Source organism: Anser cygnoides, chromosome 13, assembly GCF_040182565.1.
Source record: "Anser cygnoides isolate HZ-2024a breed goose chromosome 13, Taihu_goose_T2T_genome, whole genome shotgun sequence".
In the NCBI taxonomy this organism is placed as follows: Eukaryota; Metazoa; Chordata; class Aves; order Anseriformes; family Anatidae; genus Anser; species Anser cygnoides.
In genome coordinates, this window is record NC_089885.1 from 19,329,881 (window position 1) to 19,355,237 (window position 25,357).

At 39.3% G+C, this 25,357-nt stretch overlaps 1 protein-coding gene and 2 long non-coding RNA genes across 4 annotated transcripts in view; 1 reads left to right on the forward strand and 2 right to left on the reverse strand.

Annotated features, from left to right (window-relative positions):
• The window catches only part of LOC106042970 (connector enhancer of kinase suppressor of ras 2-like), a 182,855-nt gene that overhangs the window by 135,105 nt on the left and 22,393 nt on the right, over positions 1-25,357 (reverse strand). The gene's annotated exons all lie outside the window — the stretch shown is intronic.
• Positions 758-22,363, reverse strand: LOC125184292 (uncharacterized). Its single transcript, XR_007168075.2, has 3 exons — positions 22,249-22,363; positions 20,783-20,911; positions 758-3,420 (listed from the first exon to the last, which is right to left on the reverse strand). It is a non-coding gene; the product is annotated as an uncharacterized lncRNA (long non-coding RNA).
• LOC106042973 (uncharacterized) overlaps positions 22,373-25,357 on the forward strand; it is a 43,331-nt gene continuing 40,346 nt past the window's right edge. For both annotated transcript variants that reach the window (XR_007168055.2, XR_007168057.2), the window contains exon 1: positions 22,373-22,502. This is a non-coding gene — a long non-coding RNA (uncharacterized lncRNA). The remainder of the gene's footprint in view (positions 22,503-25,357) is intronic.

Consider the following 25,357-nt stretch of genomic DNA (forward strand, 5'->3'; position numbering starts at 1 on the left):
CGTTTTTAACCCAAAGAGCTGAATTTAGCCATTGCTTATGAAGGAAAAAGGGGAAAAAAAAAAAAGTGAATCTCTGAATTTGCTCGAGTTTGGGGGATTTAATATCGGCTCCTGTGGCCAAGCACATGTTCCAAAGCTACACTAAACCACCAATTGCTCCTACATGGAGACATTTAAGCGTGCTATGGGGAGTTTTTTCAGACTGAAGTACAATTCTGTTTGAGAACACATCAGTTTATTTTAGAGAACATATTAGAATTTTAGTTTAAAAAATGCATGATGAACCAAGCTGTTCACTGCCAGAATTCAGAGCTCACCCCTTATTAACGATCCCATTTCTTATGTTGAAGCTTACAATGACTGTGTATACACCATGTGAACTTCCAGCAACCTAACTAACGTAGCTTCTCAGAAAACTGTTTCTATCCATTGTTTAATAATAATCAAAGTATTCCCAATACTTCAGAACTTCTTCAAGACAATTCTGACCAAACTTCAGGTACAGCTCTTTTGTTAATCTTGTTAAAGCCAGCAGAAACAACAACTCTCTTCTTTGAAGCCTGTCCAACAGTTGAAAAGCATTGGGAGAGTTCAAATTCACCTCGAGAGAGCAGGACAACTCAGCTCCTCGAGTGGAAGGCACTTCCCCCGTGCCAGGCACCTTCCTCCGACAGGCGCTCTGGGCCCCAGCTCTTGCATCCGCGCCCACACCTGTGGAGCTGGGCACCGACTTGCAACAGCTCACTGCTGGGAATGAAAATATTTTTTTTCCACCCCGTTACAGGACGGCAGATTGTGAGGATAATGACAAGAACACGGCTATCCGTGACAGCACGGCGTGAGATCAGCTTCAGCTGATGGGGAGCCTGAACCCCTGGTGTGGAGCTGCAGGATGCTTCCCGGAGGTGCTCCAAGGTGAGCTCTGCCTGCCCAGCACACCAACCCGCCGAGAGCCCAGATGTATAAACCCGTTATGTGCAGTATTATTATTACACATATTATATGTATTATTAAAATAATAACGCCTTATCCTTCTGTGGCACTTCGTGGTAGCAAAGCTTACAGCTCATTATAATTCCCCATTTCACAGGTTGGAAAAGCGAACCAAGGAGATGTAAAGCAATTTCCATGAGATCACACCGAAGAGCAGTGGGAAAACTAGAAATAGGCACCATGCCCCTTCACAGTTTTCATGCAAGGGCTTGATTAGCTGGGAAAAATTAGAATTTTCTCTAACCAGAAGTACAAGGGAGCAGGCAGAGGACCTCGTCAGCCACCCAAATCTTTGCTGTCTCGGAGCAAAGGAAAGCTTGTAACGTACACTTTGCCCTTTGTTTTCTGAAAACGTGTCAATATTCGCTACAAGCGCTGCTCAAGCTACATTTTCCTCTAATGCATTTCAGTTCACAAGTGTTCATAAGCAAAATAAATTCAGCCAAGTATTGTGAATGAGACACGGAAAGTTACATCCACTTGGTCTATCACATCTTCACCACATTCTTGATGCCAACAAACCCAACGACTATGCATCATGTCTTCACACATTCTGGTGCTTGCTCTTTAACTCTGCTTGTTTTCCCACACAGCTCTTGTTCATTTTGCAAATGCTGCCTGAACAACTCTGCCTTGTTTCAGTTGTCTGTGCTCCCGTTTCTTAATCTCAGTACCTCTGGTTTTAGCCTCCCCTTCCCCTGTTTATTTTACTCCCATCCTGCAGTGTCAGCGCTCCCTGCTATTTCCTAGCCTGCAATTTCTATCACCGCTCCTAGTAATGTGCAGCTGAGTGGCTGCTGAGAGCACTGTAATGGTGCAGACGTATTGCAATTTGCAGTCCATCTCTTTTTGCAGTCCGCTGTATTCCCTCCTAAACAACTTTAATTCAGCTCGGCAAGTTTGTGGCATTCTTGTCGTCTCCCCCAAGAAATCCGCATGCTTTGCTAGGTCAAAATTCATCCCCTTCAGAAGCTTTATTAACAAGTTAATAAAATAAAAACAATAAATTCCATGAACTTATGGCAGCTCTCAAATTTACCTGTATCTCCCAGTTCCATTTTGTAGAGTCTAGTTATCTCACACACACACAAGTACCTTTTTTCTTTCACTCTTACTCTCATTATCCTTTAATTACTCTGTTCTTTTTTTGATCTTAAGCACTCTTCCTTCCCTCTTTTGCAAAGCATCCAGTCTCTCTGGGAATCCACCTCCAAACTCTTTGTAGCTCCTCCACCACGGCACCTCCCGAGTCTCGTGGCGTAGTTTCTCTTCTTCCTGCACACATTTCCTTTCTGCTGCCTTTTTAAGCTGGCTTCTTTCACACTCTGTCCAAACTGCTCCTTTCATTTTCATAGTCGTGGCAGTCGGCATGCTCACGAAACAGATTAACAATAAACTTAAAAGGCTTTGTCAATAGAGACTGAAATATTGTCTGAAAAGAACTGTATGACTGTGAACGAGACCACTGGAAATTGAATGAAATACAGTAATATAAAAGGTCACACCGTCTGGGACTATTAACAGATTACTGCTACTGTGAGGGAAGTCATCAGTAATGGGAAAGAAAGGACGGAAGGGAAGGAGCCGAGCACGCCAGTGGCCGAGAGACTTCCAGACAGCAATGCGGTGGGGCTGCGAGGAAGGCAAATATAAATCTCCAGTGCAGTGGAAGATCTATTTTCACCATTTCAACTTACTCATACTAAAATTAGTCAAAGATGCGGTAATTTCTCCTTTTCTATTGTAAATCTGTCAAAGTCTCCTTACTGACAAGCTTTATTGCTGCTAAGCACGACCCTGGTTCTTAGATTTTACCACAAATATAAATAACTTGCAGTACACTCTAAAGGCTGGTTTTCTTCAATATTTCATATTTTCTCTTTTTGTTTTAGAAGCCTGGAATACCACACTGGATTTTCTCAAACCCCAAAGCCTCCAAGTCCACATCCCCATTTTTTTTGCTTCTCTGTAGCTGCTTTCCCAAGACAATCCTGGCAGAGAAACGGGTCTCGCTCACCCCGGGACAGAGCAGGCTGCCACAGAACCACGCCGCCTAATTGATTTTTCTGAACTGCTGCAAAATTCCATCCTCTTTGTCAAAAAGAGGATCTTGAAATTCAAAATCGGTAGAACAGCATCACAGCACCACTCAAAAACGGCACGGACTGCTTCCAGGTGCTTTACGCCGTGCTCAGTGAGGACTTTTCAGAAAGAAAACTTCACAAAGTTTACATGAGCATTTTGGGGTGCTCTCATTTTCTGCTCAACTCACTGCAATTCTAATTCAATTCAAGGTTGATTAGAAACTGCTGGCTTTACATCCAAGAAGCTTCTTTCAGAGGAAAAAAAAGGTGAAATAGTAGCACTGAGGAGGCGATGACAGAATCTCAAGCATTCCTGATCAATAGGTTTTCCTTTATGACAGACCTACACATACGAAAATAATAAAGTGGAGTTACATAGAAGTAGTGAGGTAGCCCACAGGGACAGTGCTCTTTTCTGGCTGCATCTGCTCCTACAAGCTTTCATAGGAATTATCCCTTGCTTTGTTGAGTTTCAAGCGCCTTAGGAAGTATTCAATTCCCTGCCACTGAATTTAGCATATATGCAACTACTAGTCTAAGCTGCTAGCAGAAATTCTGGGTTAACCAGGCTTTTTTACACTGCATTAATATAACGTGACATGAAAATTGAGCGCTGGCAATCTGAGAGATTTGTTAAATGTAACAAAGTTATCACATTTCCCCAGCAAACTTGCAATGTTTGTTACATGCACAAAATTATCTGCTGTTGCCTCATGCTGAAGTTAACTTTAATGCTTTGTGAAACTTTGTGCAAAACAATTAAGACTATAAATACCACAAAGGCATTGACAGAAGCAGGTGTGTAAGCGCAAAACCACTCGCTCAGGCACGCAGCTCTGTCACGCAAGGAAAAACATCTCTAAGTCTCCAACGTGTGAAGAACAAGAACTGGGGAAACTAACCAAGTGTTTATGTTAATAATTAGATGAAAAACACTTCTATCATTACAAGAAATATTAGAATCTATGGAAAAGTGATTTAAAAATTTAGTAAAAATCAGCAGGTCTATCACATTAAAAAGCAATCGCCCCACAAACACTTGTTGATTTGGCTACTGGATTATTTAACTTTTTTTTTTTGCCCCCCGTTTTTTTTTTTTCCTCCCTTTACACAAATTAATTTAATAGCAGATATTTAGAGCTGTAAGATTAAGATAGAATGCCCAGAGGAATTTTGGAAGGAGCAAAGCAAAGGACTATAGTGTTGAGAAGCCTGCAAAGCACTACTTGCAGAGACCATCATGCAGCAAAGACATCCTGCTGGACAAAAAGGAAATGTTCATAAATGCTCCTCCGATTTTATGGCAGCCACATCATATTGATTTCATCCAAAATACCATCTTTATAGCAATCTCCCATCAGCTGTGGGAAAGAGGCACTTTACTAAACACATCCTGCATCCTTCCATTTTTTCTAAAACCTTCCGAAATCATTCGTAGGCGGCATGCACCAACCATCTAACAGCAAACCAAGTCGGAGGTCTTCAAAGACGTCCAAGAAGCAAACAGATCTTCATTTTAAATATCCTCCCCCCCCAATCAGCACAACCACTGCAACAGCACAAGGGTTGACTGCCTTTTCAACCTTTTAAATGTTTGTATCTTATTTGCAATCTCCTACCCCTCTCATACTGAGGCTGATTTCGATAAAAGGTTACATAGCAGTTGCCTCACATTTGAAGCTATGTGGTGGCTTTGTTGGGTTTGTTTTGCTTTGTTTTCAGGTAGGCTTTTTAGAATTATTTCAGTGTAATAACAGCTTGCAACAGTTCCTTATTGTCACCTAGCAATTTATTATATAAATTGTCCGCTTCCATTTCAGACTGTGCTCCAGACACGCTCCCTGTAAAGAATAGCTCTGATCTCCTCTAGTGACAGAGTTATTTTACATTATATTTTCAACTCAGCAGACAAAAGACAAATGATGTTATGTAAAATACAGTGTAACAGAGGAGCTTATAATGCTCAAATTAGGCAATTACTTGTAAAATAGTTGTGATGAATACTGCACTTAAACTCAATCATGCTCTTTTTTTCTTTTTTTTTCTCTGCACCATGCACAGGCCAAAGCTTTCTAAATGGATGTAGATATCCAAGCAGTGAAATGAATCATTAGCAGATAAATTAAACTTGTTATCAAAATGCAACTCTATTGTTAGCAGATGAAAAATGAGTAGATCAAATGACGGCAGCAGGAAAATCTAATAACAGCTCATCCGTGACCTGTCAGCTCCTGCCACAGCACTTAATTCAGGGTAACAGATACTCACCAATTATTTTGTACCTGCTTGTGTTTTTGTATCTCTAAAGTAATTTCAGGATTAAGCTACGCAACTTAATTTCTGAATTAGTGGTTCAGGGATATTTCTGCATTAGTGGTGCAGGGATATTTCTGAATTAGTGGCTAGCAGAGAGCGTGCTATCAGAGTGTAGAAAATGGGGGAAGAGGGAAGCTGGGAACCTTCTTGGCCAAGCAAAAGATAGGTGCTTGCAAGGTTTGAACATGAAATGATAGAGGAAAAGAAGGAGAGTCTGAAACCAAGTCAAGAAGTTCCCCCATCTATGCTGAGCTTATTATAAATTCTCTGTCCTAATGACAGAACCAAGAAAGACCAAGGAGACAGACAGACCAAAGCAGTAACACACAGGTTCTCCATATCACACATCTCCTTCAAAGATCTCAGCTGCGTAACCACACCGCGTCACTTGCTGCAAGAACAACCACAGCAGAAGCGAAGGCACACCGCAGTGCGTGGCACTTTGAAAGGTGTAAGAGATCCCCACACTAAGATCCTTCCTTCCTTAAAGGAAACGGAAAGATTAGACAGCAGCAACATCACACAGCACAGGGACTAGGAAAGTTAAACTTCAGAGGGAGCGGTGTGCCACTGACATGAATCTGTGACAAACCTTGAAGTGCAACGCTTTTCTAAAAAGGAGAAAGCACTTAAAGCGCCCTTTTCCTCTTTGACTGACGTTTATATGAATCACGGCACTGGGAAGAAAACATGGATGTCAGTTGTATTCATTTCTCTTCTGCTATGTTGTGATGACTTTGAACAGCCTGTCTGAAATACCATTCGGTACTCTTCATGCCTTTAAACCATAACTGCACAAGCGCTACAGAACTCGAGCTGCTTCCTCCCCCAGATGTGTACCACAGATCTCGTGGCTGGGTGCAGACCCAGTGGAGCTCCAGCAGCCACAGACGAGGTGAGTCAGGAAACGGGTGCTGGGAGGCCAGGCAGAAACAGAACCAGGGCCAGAGACAGAACTGGGGACAAGATCCAACATACATCATCCAACGTACGTCATCCAGAGCAGCTCCAGCCAGAGGACAGCCTATCTCCATCCCAGGTCCAAGGCCCATCTGCGGAGCCGGGCTGGAGAGTAGCAAATCCAGCACACCTCCACGTAGCAGGACTGAATCCCCAGGCTGGGCCCGCATGGGGCTCTTGGGCAGTGGGTGCGTGGTGGAAGCCCCAGGTGAGCTGGTCAGGGCAATTAAAGCTTATTAGTGCCCTCAGAGCCCTCTGCGAGGGGGCAGTGGTTACAGCTGGTGCTGCATCAGGTATTCCAGTTTTAAAACAGGAAGGCTAAATCTTGGTTCTCCTCTAATACAGATTTAATCAGTCATTAAGCACAAGGGCTACATTCTCTGGGAAACAAGGAATATTGTCTGTCTGTAGCACAGCCCAAGTTTAGTGCTCAAAGCTACATAGTGTCTGAGCTGTCATAAGCACCATGTTGTTGAACCACAGCTGGCAATGTGTATATAAAAGGAAGGAGCTGACAAATTGGAAAAGTCACCACACAATGGGGAAGTAAAATACACAGGTATCAATGGAATAATAAATGCTCTGATAGCATCTCGGAGAACCCTGAAGCCATCACACCATTATTCAAAGTATTAGTAGCGTGAGCGGTATCTTCACAGGAAGATTATCTTCATCTTCCTGCAATACACACTGCATGCCATAAGCAAAGCTACAAAGTCCTCTATATTCAGCTTTCCGTCACCATCTCCTATGGATAACTTTTGCAAGTCAAAGCCACACAGTAGTCTATGAAGTCTTTCTTTTGCTTGGCTTTTCTTAGATGGAAAGAAAGGAAACCACAAAAATCCTTCTTTTCATTCATGGCTCACTTTATCCCTGAATTTGCTCTTTTTCATGGGAGTCAAAATACATGAATCAAAATGTGAAGCTTACCTCAATAGTGGAGGACACAACTTCACGTCAGAATCTCTAAGAAGTGTGTCCTTCTGTTTTGACACTGCAAGTTCTGTTTTTGAACTGGTTTCTGTGATCTCTAATATTAGAAGGCACGTTCACCACTCCCCATGTAAAGGATTTTTTAAACCTTGCCCAAGTGCAGGTCCTGAAGTCAATGTCTCCAAAACATGTGCAGCTGAACATGGCAGAGCAGGAAGGCAACCCTTTCTTTGTGTATGCTGTTTTCTTAATGCTATTTTAGACAAAGTATTTCTTAAAATCACATTACACAGCTTCAGATTTATTGTAAAAATACCCCCCAGTAATTGCTTTTACCAGCAGACTAAGAGAAGCCATTAGTATGATTTCGGTTCTGTAATCACCACACACTCTCAGCCACACAATTCAGTCTGACTCATTCCCTGCACAGCCTCTAATTAACTTCCGAAGGAAAGCCAGGGGATTCCTGTTAGAGTAATAATGCTATTGAGACATTATGCAAAACTTCACCTCTAGGAAACGATCTTGTCTAACTGTGATTGCATCTCACCAACAAAGCAGAAAGCTTTCTAATTTGGTCATGAGGAGAATATAATCAATCTGTTAGCAAGAGTCAGGGAAGATTCTTTTTTTTTCTTTTTAAAATGAAAGGATATCCGGAAAAATGATTGACAAAATGCCATAGATAAAACTGGATCCTATGTTAAACGCTTTGAACCTACACACTATATATTCAATTACCAAAAGAGGAAGCCAGTGACTGTAAGCCCCTGAAACCTAGCGCTGCTGAGGCTGCAGTCACCAAGAGTCTGCCTCTGCTAATGGGGGGAAGAAGTGTCTCACATAAATTATATTACACAAAGGCATGGAAATAGTGCACATCACTGGGAAAAAAAACAACAACAATAACAACGAAACAAAACAAACAACAACAACAAAAAAAATCCAAACTCTGATCCCTGAAGAATATTTTTCTGTGTATTTTAAATTCATGAAATACGTACGGAAGTGGTATTGAAATTAATCTTTAACAGAGAAGCAGGCCAAAGGATGTCTAAGTTCACTTATTATTTCTTTCTTAGGTTTTTGATTTCTTAACTACATAACAAACTCTGCAATTTCTTCTATCTCTCCTATCCAGTTCCAACACCCTGTATTTACACCTTGTCTGCTTTTGCAACAGAGTAAAAAGCCTCATTGTCACCTTGCAAGCCATTCCTGAACCACATTTAATTCCTTTCTTGCATCATTATATCATCAATTTTTTTTTTTTTTTCATTGCTTCTTTTGAACCAAGTTTTTGTATATCTTCATTATTCCCATCCATTGGCAGGTGGTTCATTTTTGACGTGCAATTATCACAATTTCATTCTGACCTTCATTAAAAATCTCAGCTGGCACTAAATATAAGAACTCTGCAAATAAGATGGACAGACTACAGGAAGATCAGTACAACTGTAAATAATGATGAAGTTCAGGCAATTTACAGCACAATCTAGATCATGTAATACGTTTGACCCCTTCAAAGAAGTGCATTTTTTAAACAGCCAACTACATTTTACACATTGGGGAATGAAGACTGTAGGGCATAGCTGCAGAATGGGGGCACACATCAGGCAAATCAGATACTCTGAACAAGACTTGAGATGGTCCAGTAACTTAATACGAGCCCCAGGATACAGTCCTATGGGGAAAGACATAATGTGAGCCTTAGATAAATACGTAAGAGTGTAATGACAGGAAAGGGAAGTGATTCCACCTCCAGATTTACCACTAGTAAAGTGGTACTGCCTCTAAATTTGATGCTTATAACAATAGGACATTAAAAAAAAATCCGAAAGGATGCAGAAAATAGGCAATGATGGTACAGAAGTTAGAGGACAATCATGAGATGATCTCCTCACTTTATTTAACTTCTCAAAAACAAGACTGAAGAGATAGACCTACAATTTATGGGTGTGTGTCCAAAGAAAGGAAATATCAGCAACTGAAGGGCTTTAATTTTGCAGAGAAAAACCGGTTGAAATTTAAAGCCAGACAAAAAGATGGAAGTTAGGTTCTTTAAAAAACAAACCAACAAAAACCCCAGAAGAACACAGAAAAGCCATCACTAAACAGAAGAACAGGTGCCCTAGAAAAATGATGGATATTTTGTTTTTCAATATTTTCAAATGTATCTTTCTGGAAAATTCTGCTTTAATACAGTAAGGTACTACGCACAGTGCTTCGTAAATGGGTACAAGATTTTATGTAGCACACGAGCCTTACCAGTCATCTTGGAATACCTTTACTCTAGCTTTTAGTCCATCAGCTCTACTTTTCATAATTTATTGATCACATAATTATAATTTCATTACCACCATTACTATTTTTAAATAATACGTGGAGTTATCAGTTTTACTCACTGCAGACCTGCAAGAAGAAGAAGACAGTTATTGAAAGCCTCAGGAAAAAATCCTTAGAAGATATTGAGTGGGAAAAAAAAAAAAAAAGATGGAGATTTTACCAGGCGTATAAGAGCCACACAGCAGTTGCTGTACTCTCACTAGCACTGTGGAGGTTCTGCGGGGTTCTGGTTTTATTTTTCTGAATGCTACTCCACCCAATCAAGAACCTTTACTTTTTCTTCCATGACTTACTATGCAATCTTTTTGTTGATTGTGATCTGCACTTCCAGCAATGCCATTCTACATAAATAAAGTCTCGCCGTGGGTAGTAGCCTCTGAACTGTGCAAAACACACATCATGGTCAGGTAGTCAGGTAAACCCCGCGGGAGCCCTGAATGTCAAAAGGCAGCTCCCTGGCTTGAAAAGGGGAGCATCGGAGGGACCAGGGTACTCCACCCTATCCATCACTACCAGCTCAGATTATTTTCAAATGCCAGAATACCTATTTGGACTCTGAGCAACGTATTTATGCTGTTCACATACAAACAGACTGTGGGGTTTTTGTGTCCATGTACATGCGATTCCAGGTTAGCATGTTTTATAAGGTTAGCTAAAGAATCAGGACAATCCAGCTTCAACTCAGTATACTCCATCTGTCATCTGCTTTTGGAGAAAAAAAAAATGAAAGAGTAGAAAAAGGAAAAATAACAATAATGATTTTTCATAAAACATCATAGCGTTAAAGTGCGTGGGGTATGTGTGTGTATAAGATTTGCCTAGTATTATAAAACTAACACTCTCATCATTGCTTTCCAATACAATCTGGATTATTCTATGATCCTAGGAATATTTTTTCTCCCACTTAAATACATTTCCCTGTCACTGAAATGATAAACAATTGTTTCACGAATCTAGAATGAGGAAAACAGTTTTTGTTGTTGTTTCCATTAATTTTCTTTTTCTTTTTTTAATCAAGAAGGGATCACTGTAAATCCAGTCATCACTTAGAGCGATGCAGGTCCACAACACTTCCAGAGAGAATTTTCCACCAGGTGAGGACAGTGGCTTGATTTTTAAAAACAGACTGTGGTTTGAATTTTCATTTGCTGATGAAGCACAAGATTTTACAGAATTCAGAGTTCTTAGAATGTGTTGACTGTGCTCTAATTAAGGCTGCAGGTATTCTGCAGAAATCAAGCTGACAAGCAGAACTATGCAAGGCAATTCACGTCGTTGGCAAAAAGAAGCAAACATTACAGTGGTATGGGATCAGAGCAAATTCTTCTCTACGGCAAACATTTCTGAGAGGAGTACAGACCATACCAATCTATCCACACAAGAAATTTAGGATTTACAAAAGTTGATAGGTATTTTATTATTTGAGTCAGTTACCTTGACTTTCTGATAGCTTTATGCTATGCTACCCGTTTGCCCCAACAGCTGGGAATCTGTACGAGCCAGAGCTGCACATAGCTGCTTATAGTCCCACAACTCAAATACAGAACAAAACAAGAAAAAGGGTTTTTTGTTTGTTTTTTTCATTTTTAACGGCTGTTATCATCTTTCAGAGCATTTCATTTCATGGTACATCTCCTCCAACGTGAGACTGCACGTAGCTTCCTCCCCTGCTCCATCAGGGGAAGCATGCAGAAGGGTCCGTGCCCTCCTTGCAGGATCTGTGCCCCATCTGTTGAGCTTCTAAGAGTGTGCGTGGAGCCATGCTGTAAGCAGGCTTAATGACAAGATCTAGCTTAAAATCAACCCTGAATAAAGAAAAGGAGGACAGAGAGGCATTTTTAGCACAGAATTTCAGTGATTTCATTCACAGCAAACTCTACATACACTTGTTACCAGTGCTATCAGGGAGACAGGGACCTTCTGAATTCAATGAATCTGAATTTAATTCATGTAACCTAAATTTTAATTCATCTAATCATAAGAGAAAACTTATTTTATGTGTTCACTGAGCAGTAAAATAACGATCTTTACTCTTGAGCAGAGATTCACTTACGTACATGGTAAAATCAATGCAGTACAGTAAGTAGTAAATTTGAGAAAAATGGAACATGGCAACACCTTTGTTACTAAATGAGATTATTTTTGTTCAACAGCTGAACTTATTGTTTTGGATTATGGGACTAACTATTCCATTTAACTACATAATATCTATTAATATTGTGTGAAAACATGGCTGACTGATGTTTAGTATGTGATAAAATCATTTACTATGTGAGCTGCCTAATTAAAGCATCAATAACATTATCTCTACCTGAAATACTGTCAGTAAAAGTCCCCATTATGTCACGAGTAAGATGCAGGAAAAGGCTGGAAGAACTAGCAGTGCTACAATTATCTAGGTTGTACAAGTGAACATACAAAAACAAATTTCAATGAAAAGCATCAAAATTGTCTAAATGAAAGACAAAAAGCAGGAAAAGTTCCACACATTCTCTCAAGCTGAATTCTCTCCAGTTAAAGCCTCAATATTCCTACAGCCTAACTGTTTTATCTTCTTTTTCAGTCACTTACGTTCATTAGCTTTGGTGCTAGAAATAAATTGTACGTATTTGCGAACAAGATAAAAATGCAATAAAAAAAACACAAAGTAAATATTTGCAGGCAGTTTTGTTTGGGATCAAATATAATATCTTTTATCTCTTTATATCCTGAATTTGGCCCCACTGAGATCAGAAAGAAGATTTGCCAGTGAGTAAAACAAGCATTAGATCGAGCCCTAAAAACAAAACAGTGGAAGATATGAAACCAACTGACCTGTCACAGCTACGAAACTCTAAATCTAGATACAAGGCCTATAAGAAGGAATTTCTGCGTCTGTACTTGCTCTTATCATTCCACACAGTGATTCTTCCTCCTCGGGTTCATGTTCTCTTTATCGGACTGCTTTGCTTTTCATATAATTAACAGTTTATTCTGAGGCAATGATTTTCAATTTTTTCCTCAAGTGGCTAACAGTAGGAAAAGGTTTTACGAAGTGACCCCAGGGGGATGGGTTGCACCAATGTCACAGCAACATTTAAACCCCCAGCCCTCAGCTTCCCTAAACCTCCGAAGTGAGAAGTGTAAGGCTTCAGCAGAAGCTGTACGTGGACAAGGATACTCAGCACACACTACAGTGAAGTTAGCATTGGGCTCCAGATCTGCAGAGGGACTTCCCAAATAATGAAATGCATTAAAAAGCTGTGGCACTCCAGAGAGAACATATACAGCTAGAAGACTGTGGTAGACTAGCGAGATATTTTGAGATGTCTTTTCATAAGCACCACCAGGCAGAGCTTTAATTCCCTTTTCATCCACACATACACAAAACAAGCTCCATCCAAAACTTTAAACCAAAGTTACAACAAAACTTCTGTCATACACTCTAAAAGGATAGTGAGAAATACCCAAGAAGGGCAGTAGCCGAGTGTTTAATATTTCAGCCACAGTGTACTTCTTTGTTTCCACTAACTGGGGCATGAACCCGCAGGCTCCCACGGCAGGTGACTGTAAGGTACACTCTTACCTCTTCTTTACATCTTCTTACAGGACAAACAAAACCTAACACACAGAAGCAAAAGGCCTCTGCACAGAGCTGGATGCTCTATCGCTTGCTGAGCTCGAAGGGGCGTTCTGATGCAAGTGGCACGTAGCTCAGGGTGCGATGAAGTCTCCATTTCTAATTAAACCAGCAGTCACTCTGCTCTGAAAACTGATGTTTTCAATGGAACTTAGAAAGATAAGTTGCTATTTAACATATCTTCCCTGCAAACACTGAAGTTTCAGTAACATCAAAGCGTTATCATATATATCAAAAGAACAGATCTTACAAGCCCATACTTAGCAGTGATGAGTTAAAGTTAATTAATGTTTTGCTGTCACTGAACTACAAAGCAGCAGGGAACAGTTTTTAAATGGAAACCTTGAAGTTTAGGAGGTTTTGGAACAGCAACACGATCTATATTTATTAAGACTAGATTTTACTTAAGGATACTACCCGATGGAGGATACGCAGTAACATACAGATGCCTAAACCACAGTTGTCAAGAACAGTTACCCCCTTCACACCTCAAACATTACAGAACATTTTTTTCCATTATAACATATACTGTGGCAGAAATATATGAAGGAATATATATTGAAAAAACACTTCTAAAAGTTGCTAGTCAAAACCACTGAAGAGATACAAAACAATTACAAAGAATTATGTATTGTTTCCCTGCATTAAAATGACCAAAATCCATCCCGGCTGTAAAAATACTTGACTCTGATGTTTTGATCAACCAAAATTAAACTGGTATTTTCATAGTTTTTCCAAAATATTTGTTGGAATGCTCTATTTGTTAGCTGGGACTCTAAAACATTCCTGAAAGCATTTGAAAGGGAAAATTCTAGTGAATATCTCATATAAGACTAAGACATGCTACTTTTCTTCTTTTAAACATCACAAGAGCTATGTGCTTCTGCTCAGAGAAAATGTAGCATAGGTGTCCTGTTTAGGAGCTCAATGTAGTATCCACTGAAAATAAAATTAATTCACCATCGCCTTAAAACTAAACAGTTCTATCCTTATAGTCACGTATGCAATGTAGTACTGTACTGGAAATGAAACGGGTAATTTTGATAAAGCATACCTTAAAAAAATAACTCTTAAACTGCCTTACAAAATAGCTTTTTTGGCACCTAAGTTAGCTTTGTGCTTAAACCAACTTAAAAATGAAAATTGCTATAACATAAGCATTCAGCACTTGATACTCCAAGTCCCTGCATACCCTGGTCTAAATCTAACTAAGCATCCTCGTAGTTGAGCAGGTACAGCTGGGCAGTTCCAATGATCACCAATGACCACACTTTTCACACCTTCGGAGGGGAGCTGCCTGAATTTATCCTCTCAAAAAAAGAGATCAGGCAGAATCACGTAATGGAGACAGAAGTCTGCACCTGAGCAAGGTCAAGCCTTCATTTCTCTTCCATCTAAGATTTCTTGAGCAGATCTGATAGGAAGATGTTATCATTAGCATTTCATCTTTCATAATTAAACAGGATTTCAAAAATTACATTGAAACTTTTAATAGAAGTGGGTACATCAACCTGCGCATCAGCTTCCCGTTACATTATTAGCAAGCTCATTATTGACACTTCCTGAATATATTTTCCTGTTAACAAGGAGATCTAAAACCAGCCCTCTGCGTTCGTCATCTGCAATGCTCCTAGCCACATCCTCAAAGGTAACTTCATGTCAGCTTTTTCTTAAAAAAACAAAAATAGTCACTAGCTCAGCAGGAACATGAAAGAGAGTTTGCAGTGTTCAAAACAAATCAAGGCTCAGTTCCATGTCTGAACGAGCACAGAAAAGAGTAATATAATACCTAATGGGGCACTTGGTAAATTATACATAGCGCTCCCGATTTTGGTGGGAAATGTTGCATAAACACAATCATATAATTCTCCAAAGTATAATGCTTTACGGCGCGTGCATTAAAACTAATGTCCAGCAGAATTCCTCAGATATGGGACATAAATGTCAGTAGAATTTGCCAAAATTGTCTGCAGATGTCTGCTGGCCATGCAATCAGGCAGTAAGTCAGCACCAAAATGGTATTTAATGCAGCCATGAAAAATCAATTACACAGGACCCCTGTGTTTCTCTGCTTTTTAAAAGATGGCCGGGTTCCCTACACTATTTTGTTATTTTCACTCATAACTTCCCATTAGCCTTGTAAAAAGCTATTTGTTCTTAAATCCATTCATTATATCTGGCCAGAATTCTCCAACTGTATCAGCCCCAATATAAAAATGTGCAAAATAAATCTTGTATCCTGAAATTTTATTTAAAAAAATGAAGAGGTATAGTAAATGAGTCTACTTGCAAGACAAGTCTCATATTTATAGAGCAAGAAGGTTTCTGCCCCAGCTTCTAAAACGAAAGTAGCCAGGAGATCTTAAACATACATTTTTAACTAGCAACACTTCCAAATTGGGAGCAGACACTGACAAATGGCTAGAATTAAAACTATTATCAGAAAAAGAAATCTACGGTTATTTCCAGCAGTAGTAAATACACAGTCCTCCATTCAGCCCTGACAAACAATCTAAACTCTGAAAAAATATCTAAATACTGTATCAATAGGCAGGAGAAATGAGTAATACACAGGATGAATACTTGTTCATGTTGGTAAAAGTACACTGTAGGTATATAGAAAAAAATGGAGCAAATAGATGTAGCTCAGGAATATTTTTTCCTTTGGGGTCAAAAATATACAATGGGTGCTCAGTTAATTTTGCCTTATACTGATTACATATTATTCAAGAACTCATGTAATGCTGAAAATACGTGAAGCTATCAACTAAAATATAAGAAAATCTTACTATGCCCATAGTACTTGCAGCATTTAAACAGAAGTACTACTTGTTTAGTTTGCCTTCAACAACTACTCAGGTACTTTGCTTTATTCAAAAAAACTCAGTAGTCTTCCATGGTTTTGCCAGAAATGGCTGGAATTATTTTAATTCATGGAGTGGTAGATCCATTCTATTTCATATTCTGCACACTTCAGTAAAAAAAATATATAATAAAATTGTATTCATATTTTGTGTTCTGGATAAATCCACATTCAGAAAATGCATTCAAATGAGCATCTCTCACTCCCCTTTCTAGCCTTTCAGATTCAAGCCAACATGTATTTGAAGTGTCTTACAATATACTTTAAAATTGAGTTTCTCCTCAATCAGATCACAGAATTTAACATAGCTTGAAAATGTTATCAAATAAGAAGCTAAAAGAAAAAAAAATAGAGAAAAGTTGCATTTAACGTAGAATGTCTCTGTAATTATCTCTATAAATATACCAAATAGAACAATTGCATAACTACTCAAAGCTCAACCCTTTCCCCTGTTACTTCAATATATTTATAGAGAAAATACCATAATCCATGAAAAATGAATTTAAATTTCAGGATGACTTTGTTTATAGCTATTGAGAAATCAGAAAACTCTATAAAGATTACATAGTTTCTCCTGTTTAAGGTCTTGCAACAGAGCTCTGCTTCAAACCTAGGTTGATACACATTTTGTTGATCAACCCCCCCCCTTCAGAGAATACTAGTGCCACTCTGCTGGCACGAACACAGAGGAAAAAACTGGAGCATGAATAAATCTTAGAATCACAAAGCCATTAAGGCATTACCACCATCTACTAACTGGGAGCAAGTTTTAGAGATCTTTTAGAAAATATATAGGTCAGCAGCTGTCATTCAGAGTCCTACTTGATGAAGTTTCTATCAGTTCATGTTTTGAAACTGGTCTGTCATCTGGGACTGGTGCTCTACGGATCAAGCAGCACGAAGCCTGTATTTACACGCAGGTAAATCACCCTTTGCTTGTGACCATTGCAGATTTTCCCCCTCCTTCCCACCCTCCAAAATAACACAAGAATCAGTGAGCAGGAATACAGTTTTGTTTGCTACTTGGGAAGGAGTTTTGCTCAGCTCTATGTATTTGATTTCTGAGCCAAGGTGGTGACCCTTTTTCACTGTGAAGGAATAAATTGGACGTAACCGCTTACTCTATAAAAGTAGGAAGTTTTACAAAGTGTTAATAACCGAATGCTAATCACTGTATGCATTTGGTACTTAATAAGTTTCAAGCTTCCAAACCTAAATTTGAGTCTTAGCATTCATTGAACCTCTGAATAAGTTGCTTTTTGTACCGTTAAATACAACTGCAAAATGTAAGCATAGCATGCCAAGCAAATAAGAAAGAGAAACGTGGTACCAACATGTTGTTTGAAGCAGGTTTTCATTCCACATGAGAGACTACATACAGTTGTTTTTTTACAGAGGTAAGACTGGAACAACATTACTCCTAGGTCTCCCTGTGCTGGTTGTCATCCCTCAGAGCTGAGACGAAGAGTGGCCAAGGAGCAATGCAATGGCTTTCTGAGTATAAGAACTGAAACTGCTCCCAGGGGATCAACCCATAGGGAAGACAGAAAAGTTCTACCACTGTAGGATAAGGAAGCTTTCCTTTACTCCAGGTGGTAGAGAACCGTACTTCAGGACTAAAGAAATCAAGGCTGCAGTCTTAATTCCCTACCTCTGTACATTCATAGTTAATGTATTTGTGGAAACTGTTGCACTGATGTCCTCATTGTAGCCTAGAAATACAATGAGAGAGCTTAAAAACAGAACACCCAGTAGAAGAACAGAACCAATTTAGCTGTTGTGGGTCAGTTAACTTTGCTGGCTGCCTGTTTATCTGAAGTTATTCCGCATTTGTGTTCACTATGCTGCAGTTTTCAGTACAGACTTTTCATTTATTTGCAATACACTGACTCCTTTCTGAATGCTAAAAAAATAAACAAATTAAATAACTAAAAGAAGATGCCAACACTGCTCTCAGAAAAAAAAATGTACATTCAAAGCTAAAATAATCAGAAGTAGATAGAGTTAACAACACTCTTTATAGCATTTTAAAATGTTAAATTTGCCTGGCTTAGTTTTAGAGTTTGTACTCCATTAAGAATGATTTTGTAAGAGCTGTTTGAGCAGCATGGTTAGGGATTCAGTAAGAGTACTGCCTTATGTTACATTTGGAAGATTTTTACCACAGCAAAATCTGGAAGTACATTCTGGGCAATATTTAATCCTATTTAACACTCATTTAGACCAAATATCAGTGAATATTTACAAACAAAATCTGACCAGCTAAATATTATACACTCTCTCCAATTAAAAAAAAAAATATCCCAAAATAAATCTTGGCAAGACTGCTGACACGGGCTCTGATAAAGGCACAGCTTTTGCTTTAATGTACCAATTTCAGCTAAGAGCATGATTTTATGCTGGAACCATTTCTGATGGTACAAGCCCTTGAAGTGGGTTACTTTCCTATAAAAGTGCTCACACTCGATTTCCATATTCCTCTTTCCATAGCAATACAACAACAACAAATGACATCCAGATAACATTGTCCCTCCAAAAAGGAACACTCGGAGGTCTAACAGGCCCTGTAAACGGGGCCAATGTCCCTTTGAAACCCAAGGCATTTGGTAAACCAGCCCCTTTTGTAACCCACATGGATATCAGATTAATAGCTAGCCTAGCAGGCCTCTCCACCTTAACTCAGTTTGACCGTTGTGTGTTTGTTTACTTACGGAAGTATCATCTTTTTACTTACAAAGAGAAGTAACTGGTATAAGATTAATATTTAAAAATTGACTAATTTATGCCCTGGAAGCTCCTATTTAAACAATATATAATCAGGCCTTTGTTTGATCTCCTTTCTCTCTCTTTTTTTTTTTTTTCCCCATCCCAAGACTGCTTTCAAGTGTTAGACAAATCTCCTCCAGTCTAACATCAAAACATACTGACAGGAATAAGACTGCAAGGCTGCTAGCTTCTCTCAAGCAATGCCACCCATTGATCCATGAATAAATGTTCCAGCTTCAAGGCACATCTCTGCTGTAAAGCTCTCTCGACTGAGATTCAAAGAAGAGCTCCTTGTCTGGTGCCCGGAGATCTGAAAACCTGCTGTAGTAACTGTGGGAGTCAGAAACTGACATCATGGTTTGCAGGGCTCAGTAGGATTTACCATCTCGTTCTCTTGTGAAAAAAAACCAGAAATTTTAAATAATTTTATATAATACTCGAACATTCTTTTTTCACATTGAAATTTTGTTGCCTTTATTTTTTTTTTACGATTAATGATTGCTTAAAATAAAAACACTGCCTATTTTCAAATTAAACATGCAGAAAAAAAAAAATTACAATCCTGAATCATAAGGGACTTGATTTTGCTTTGTTATCAAATGCTTGTTAGTGATATCATACAATTCAAAAAAAATTACTGGAGCATTTTGTTACCTATAACATGCTAGGAATGTTGAATCTGTAACTGAAGTCCTTTAGAAACTGTGTCTAACTAACATTGAAACATTCAGGTGTGTTGCTTTGATTTTAATTCCATGTGATGACCAGAACAAAAAATAGACAACTTCATTTTTCTCCAAAAGTCTCTGTGGTGCAGTAGCCTGACATCTTACCCAGACCTTGTTTTAAATCCCACCCCAGAATTAGCTCCTGGAAGCCAAATACATGTAAGAACAGTAGTACAAGTGCTCCTGAATTACATTCTGGATCTTAAATATGAATAGGACTTACATTCAACCTTTTTTTGGTATTCAGAGCTTCAAAAATCTCACCACCACTGAGGCTGGAAAATATTAAAACCTATACACTTTAAGTGGATACCTATAATAAGCACTTTCTCCTGAAATTTTGTGGCACTATTTTATTTCATGTCAAGTGTTCCAGTTTGTAAACAAACCTGAATGAGACAGTCTGAAAAAAGCTAATGAAAAAAATGAAAAATAACAAACATAACTGGCCTTCTGACTGAACCTTATCTGAAGAGTTGTGACAAATTCTGCCATAATATATCAAATGCCAGTAAACAATAGTCTACTGAAAATGAGTTGGCGTTGGGATGTATTTACTCACGTCATTCTTGGCACACGTACAAAGTATGAGTCAGTCCTGGAACATTTACACTACTTGTTACAGTTAAAATGAGATTCATGTCTGACTATTATTCCCAAAACAGTTTTTAAAAATACTTGTTTTTCTACATGACTATTTCCTAAATTCTGATGTTCAACATACATTTAATTTCTTTTTAAGGAAAAAAAAAATACTGTCTTGGAAGCAAGAACCTATCTGTGAAGCAAAACTGATAATGTACATCGACTGAATGTGATTAAAATTAATCTGAGCTAAACAATGAAACTGAAATACAGGTTGAAACAACTGCTGACCTGCTTCTGACATAGGTTCTAGCTCAATTTCCTCAAACCTACAATAGTTCATACATTTACAAGAACTGTCGTTAGTTTTCCATGACTGTAAAATCTGTTCCAAAATCACACCAAGTTGCCAGAACACCAAAACCAATCACCTTTCAATTACCCAAAGTAATTGAGAGTTCTGGTAACATAAATGAAGCAAAAACTCATTAGTTACACAAACACACGCATATTAAGCTGCAGAGAGCACAGAAGAATCAGAAACGTGGCGGGCTGCGAAGGCAGAGATCCCGCAGCGAGCACTGACCTAAGTCACGAAAGCCGGGTATCGCAGCACTGCAGCAAGTACAGCTCCGCCGCTTTCGCACCCACGCAGCTCAAGGGGAACCAGCTCCACGTTTCTGCACCTGCAGCCTGAATAACTGTGAGGTGATTGCTGATGAAATCAAAGAAAATGAGCAAGCTTTTACTCTCTGCAGAGCTATTTATCACAAAAGCCTAACTGCAGTGTATATAGATTGTAAGAAACTAGAAAAGGAAGGGAAAATAATGGACTAGTGCTTTCCTCAACAGCTAAAAATAATATAATTTTAACTTGAATATACCTCATCATTTTCTAGAAAATTATATACACACAAATTTACAACAAACGCTGAATTTAAAATGTGATGTGGATTTTTATTGCATTGCATTCTCTTAGGACATTAGATAATTATGGAGTTATTGGTACTTTACATATGAGCAGACAGACACATACTGACTAGACCATGGCTGAATGTAGGCATTTTTAAAGTCAGTAATATCCAATGGAGAAATCACAAGTATTTCAGTGAGCCCTGCCTTTTAGGAGTATAAAGCTGCTTGGAAGAAGATGATAGCGGGAAGTCAAGGTGCACATGAGGTTAGGAGTTTGCGTGGGTTTCTTTTTTGTTTAACAGCTGGTATTTACTCAATGTCTATTCTTTGCTCAATGTAAGAAACAAAACAGACAAAAAGATGTGACTGACTGCGATGTTTTTAGTAGCTCCTCATCAATATTTGGAAAACAACAACAGTATCTAGTTCACACATAGTTGCACAAGTACGTGTTTAGTCTCACCATGTTGCCTGTTTGTCCTACTCCCACCCACACCCTTCAGCGAGCATTCATAGCACACAGCCACTTGCTGGAATTATTTCACCCTAAGCAGCTCTATCACCAACCTGTTTAGCACAGGATCCAGGTACCTGGGCGCGGATGGACAAATTGCTCACAGCGGTGGCTCATCCTCTCGCTCCAGGCCCAAACCCTCTCCACGCAGCTGCTCATTATGCTGCTCTCCCCCTTCATTTTGCGCACAGTTTGTGCCCTTACACTTCGTGGCCATTCTTTCTGTTAATGTATCTATCTGTCATCCTCTTCCTCAGACATAAGCCTGAATTTCTTCCCCTAAACCTCAAACCATGGGGAGGAAAGCCGCAGGTAAGCTATGGAGAAGCATGGGAGGCCCCCTATCCACTCACCCCGAAGCCCTCCAGGCCCATTCTTGCTCACATCCCTGTTTTCCTTTACCATCCCACTACCCTTTCTCCTAGCTTTATTGCCCAGTGGGTCCACATCATCACCAAAAACATACCTACCTTCCACAGCATCAGCTCTCCATTTCTACTCTGCCATTGCTGCACCCTTCACCTTCCCCACCCGGCACCAGTCCCCCCAAGGCTTGGCCACGTTCCCCCATCCTGCCCTGCCACTGCCCTGCCACTGCCCCACCTGTGTCCCCTTGGGCCTACCTTTAGCAGCCAGTTTGACCCTAATGCTGAGCAGCCATCTTCTGAGGAGCGGGCAGGGGTCCCTGGGGTGGGGTACCTCAGGGGAAGGTCTGAGGGGAAGCCCCGCCTTCAGCCTCCTCATGGAGGGAAGCGCTGCTGGGCTTCTAATGTGCCCTTCAAGGTGGTGAAGTGCAGCTGCAATGCTCTTTGCTGGGTGCCTGCGATGCTTTGGTGGCTGGGGACAGCCATGTCACGCCCTCGGGGACAGCTCTGAGGTGAGGGAGCTCCGAATTTCACCTCTGTCTCTCCCTGCCTGCGGTCCAGCTGTTAAAGCTGCGGCCTTGGTTTTTCCCATCCCAAACTGGATGAAATACAGAAATATTGCTGTGTGTTTGGCTGTGGAATTGCTTCATTAGTCCCTTCTCTCCGAATGGGGAAAATGAAATTAACTGTAGAGGCAGGAATTGCTTACTGAGCGATCCAATTTCTAAACCATATTATGTTTTAACTATACTCTCTATTGTATTTTGCATATCCAATACAGTATACTTTAGCACAACAAAATATGTAGAGGTTGTGCCTATTAACAGATTATATAGGAACAGAAATCTTAAGGAAAATCGTGCTCAGGCCATACGGTTTCATATGAGTTTCATTAGTTCAAAGTGTCTTTTCCTGACATGATCTTGTTGCTGTAAATATAACATTAGCATTATTTAGTGTGCAATACTATTATATGTATATATAGTAAATTATTTAATAAGAATAAGATTTTTTATCCATCAAAAACATCTGGTCTGTCACGCACCTGATGTCCATAAGAAAATCAGGACCAAGTTTTACTCTAAGAGCTTTTGTTTGTCCTGGAGATCTGGGCAATTAACTGAACGTCCACATGTGTTTTATATCACGTATGTCCGTGTGTGTTTTCTGTCGAGTGTTTTACACAATTTCCAGGCCCTGCCACCTTCAGTCATGAGGAGCAGGGGAGGGACAGAAAAGTTTAGTCCCAGTTACTCAATACTCATGCATACTTCAATGATTTTATTACATAATTATTAAAAACGAATGTGATTATGGACAAGCATACAAGGTGAAATAAGCAGGCGATTTCTGCTGAACTCACATATACATTTTCCTGGGTACAGAAGTAATCTCACGGGAGCCTCAGGCATCCCGGTGGTGCCGGTGCTCCAGCAGGGCCTGGGGCTGTGGTCCCAGCACCCGTCACAGCCGGGCACTGGGGACAACTGGCAGGGAGAAGCCTGCTGCAGCGATTTCTGTGCTCTTCCGCAGGTTTCGTGCCCACCGTCTGTTATTTTTATATGGTATAAATAAGTGCAAATGGCACAAAAGAAACAAAGATAATGCACTACAGCTTTGTATAGCTTGTTCGTGTCCCCGTTTTGCTGAAATCTCCGTTCCTTCCATTTTCAAGTGCAGAAATTGATCTGTAATTTCAAGTGCAGCAGGTTGCATCGGAACATGTACTTTATCTGGGAACAAAATACATCTTCTGTTAAACAGAGTTTGTAAAAAAAAAAAAACTAGAAAGAAAGTAGTACAAGGTGGCACTGTTTTTATTGATACATGCAGCACTTACCTGAAACTGAAGTTGGTTTCCTGAAGTCTCATTTATATATGCACCAGGTAAGCTAATTATACCATTAAGATCATCAGTGCTGATCACGGCTGTTGCTTTGGTACAAGGACCTTGAGATGGCAGTGAAAAGAAGAGTTTTATTGAACCATCCCCTCACAGATTTCTCAGTTTATTAGAGAGCAAAAGGAAGGCCGAATCTTTTCAGAGCAGCTTTCTGGAGGCTACAGGGAGCACTGGTTTGTAACCGTCAGGATCTCTTCTGCTCTTACAGCGGAGATGTTTCTATATGCTCAGGATATCGGATGTATACCTCAACAGCAGATTGCTTTTGTTTCCTGAGTGTAGTTCAGTGTTAGTTTGGGACCTATTTTGCAAACATAATCATTAAAATATAGCTTCTTAGAGCCAGGTAATTTTGGTTGTATATTTAAAATAGTGCTATTTGCACAGAGACGTATCCTGTTCAATTACCTGAAAGGAGCAAATCAAAATCTGTTTTTGAGAAAAAAGTAAATACCAATGAAATTAGCAGGCCTTTATAATTACATTTTTTGCAATGCTAACAATTGCAACAAACTAGGTAGATACTATAGATAGATTTATGGAAGTTTAATGGCTGGTAGGCAGTACCATTCAGCAACCTACCTCAGCCTGGTGCAGAAACGTTATCAGACTCTTGACGTGGATTTTCTTTTTCCTAGACTTCTGGAATACAGTTTAAGCACATAAGAATGTGTAATACAAGGTAGAAAATAAAGCTAGGAAAATAAGATAGAGACCTATACACCCATATATACACACCTATAGCATCCCACCTCTGAAGTGGAAGAATTGTACTGGAAAGAGAGAATTAAAAACTGAAAATAGTTATTACTCTTGCATGCTAAAGACCATGGTGGACAACTTGGACAAATACAAACGTATTTGCTTTTGGGTCAACTCATATTGTGCTAGCATGTCTGTAATTGAATTGGCCTAGTTTAAAGGCAAAAAAATAAAACATTTGAACACTGTAGGAATAAATAGCTCGTTGTAAAGAAAAAAGAATTCAGAAAAGGAATGTTATGTTAGAGGACTTAATTATTTTATTATTTTTAAATTGAATACGACTTTTTAGGACTAATTTCTTTTAACGATTTTCATAAATCCATTTATCAGAGTGGCAAATTATAGAAATATCATTGGCTCAGAGTTTTACTGTGCCCTAAACTTAGTCTCACTTTTTGTGGCAAAGATAATTATGTGTATACTCAATGGTTCTTTTGACCATCAAGTCAACACTTAGGGAGGTACAAGCATTTTATTTTATTTAAGACTATTTCTTACTATTTTTTATGATTTTGAAGTTATTTACACAAATAAGGGAATCTAAGGCAAGTGGATGAGACAAATTAACTGGTCAAGAACCACCTAAACAAGTTTGAAATTTAAAGTGAGTAAAACTGAAAAGGAGGTCTTTCAGCTTTCATACTTAACATTTAGACCTACAGTGTTTAAGCAGTGAGCTGTACCATCCTTTTCTTTGTT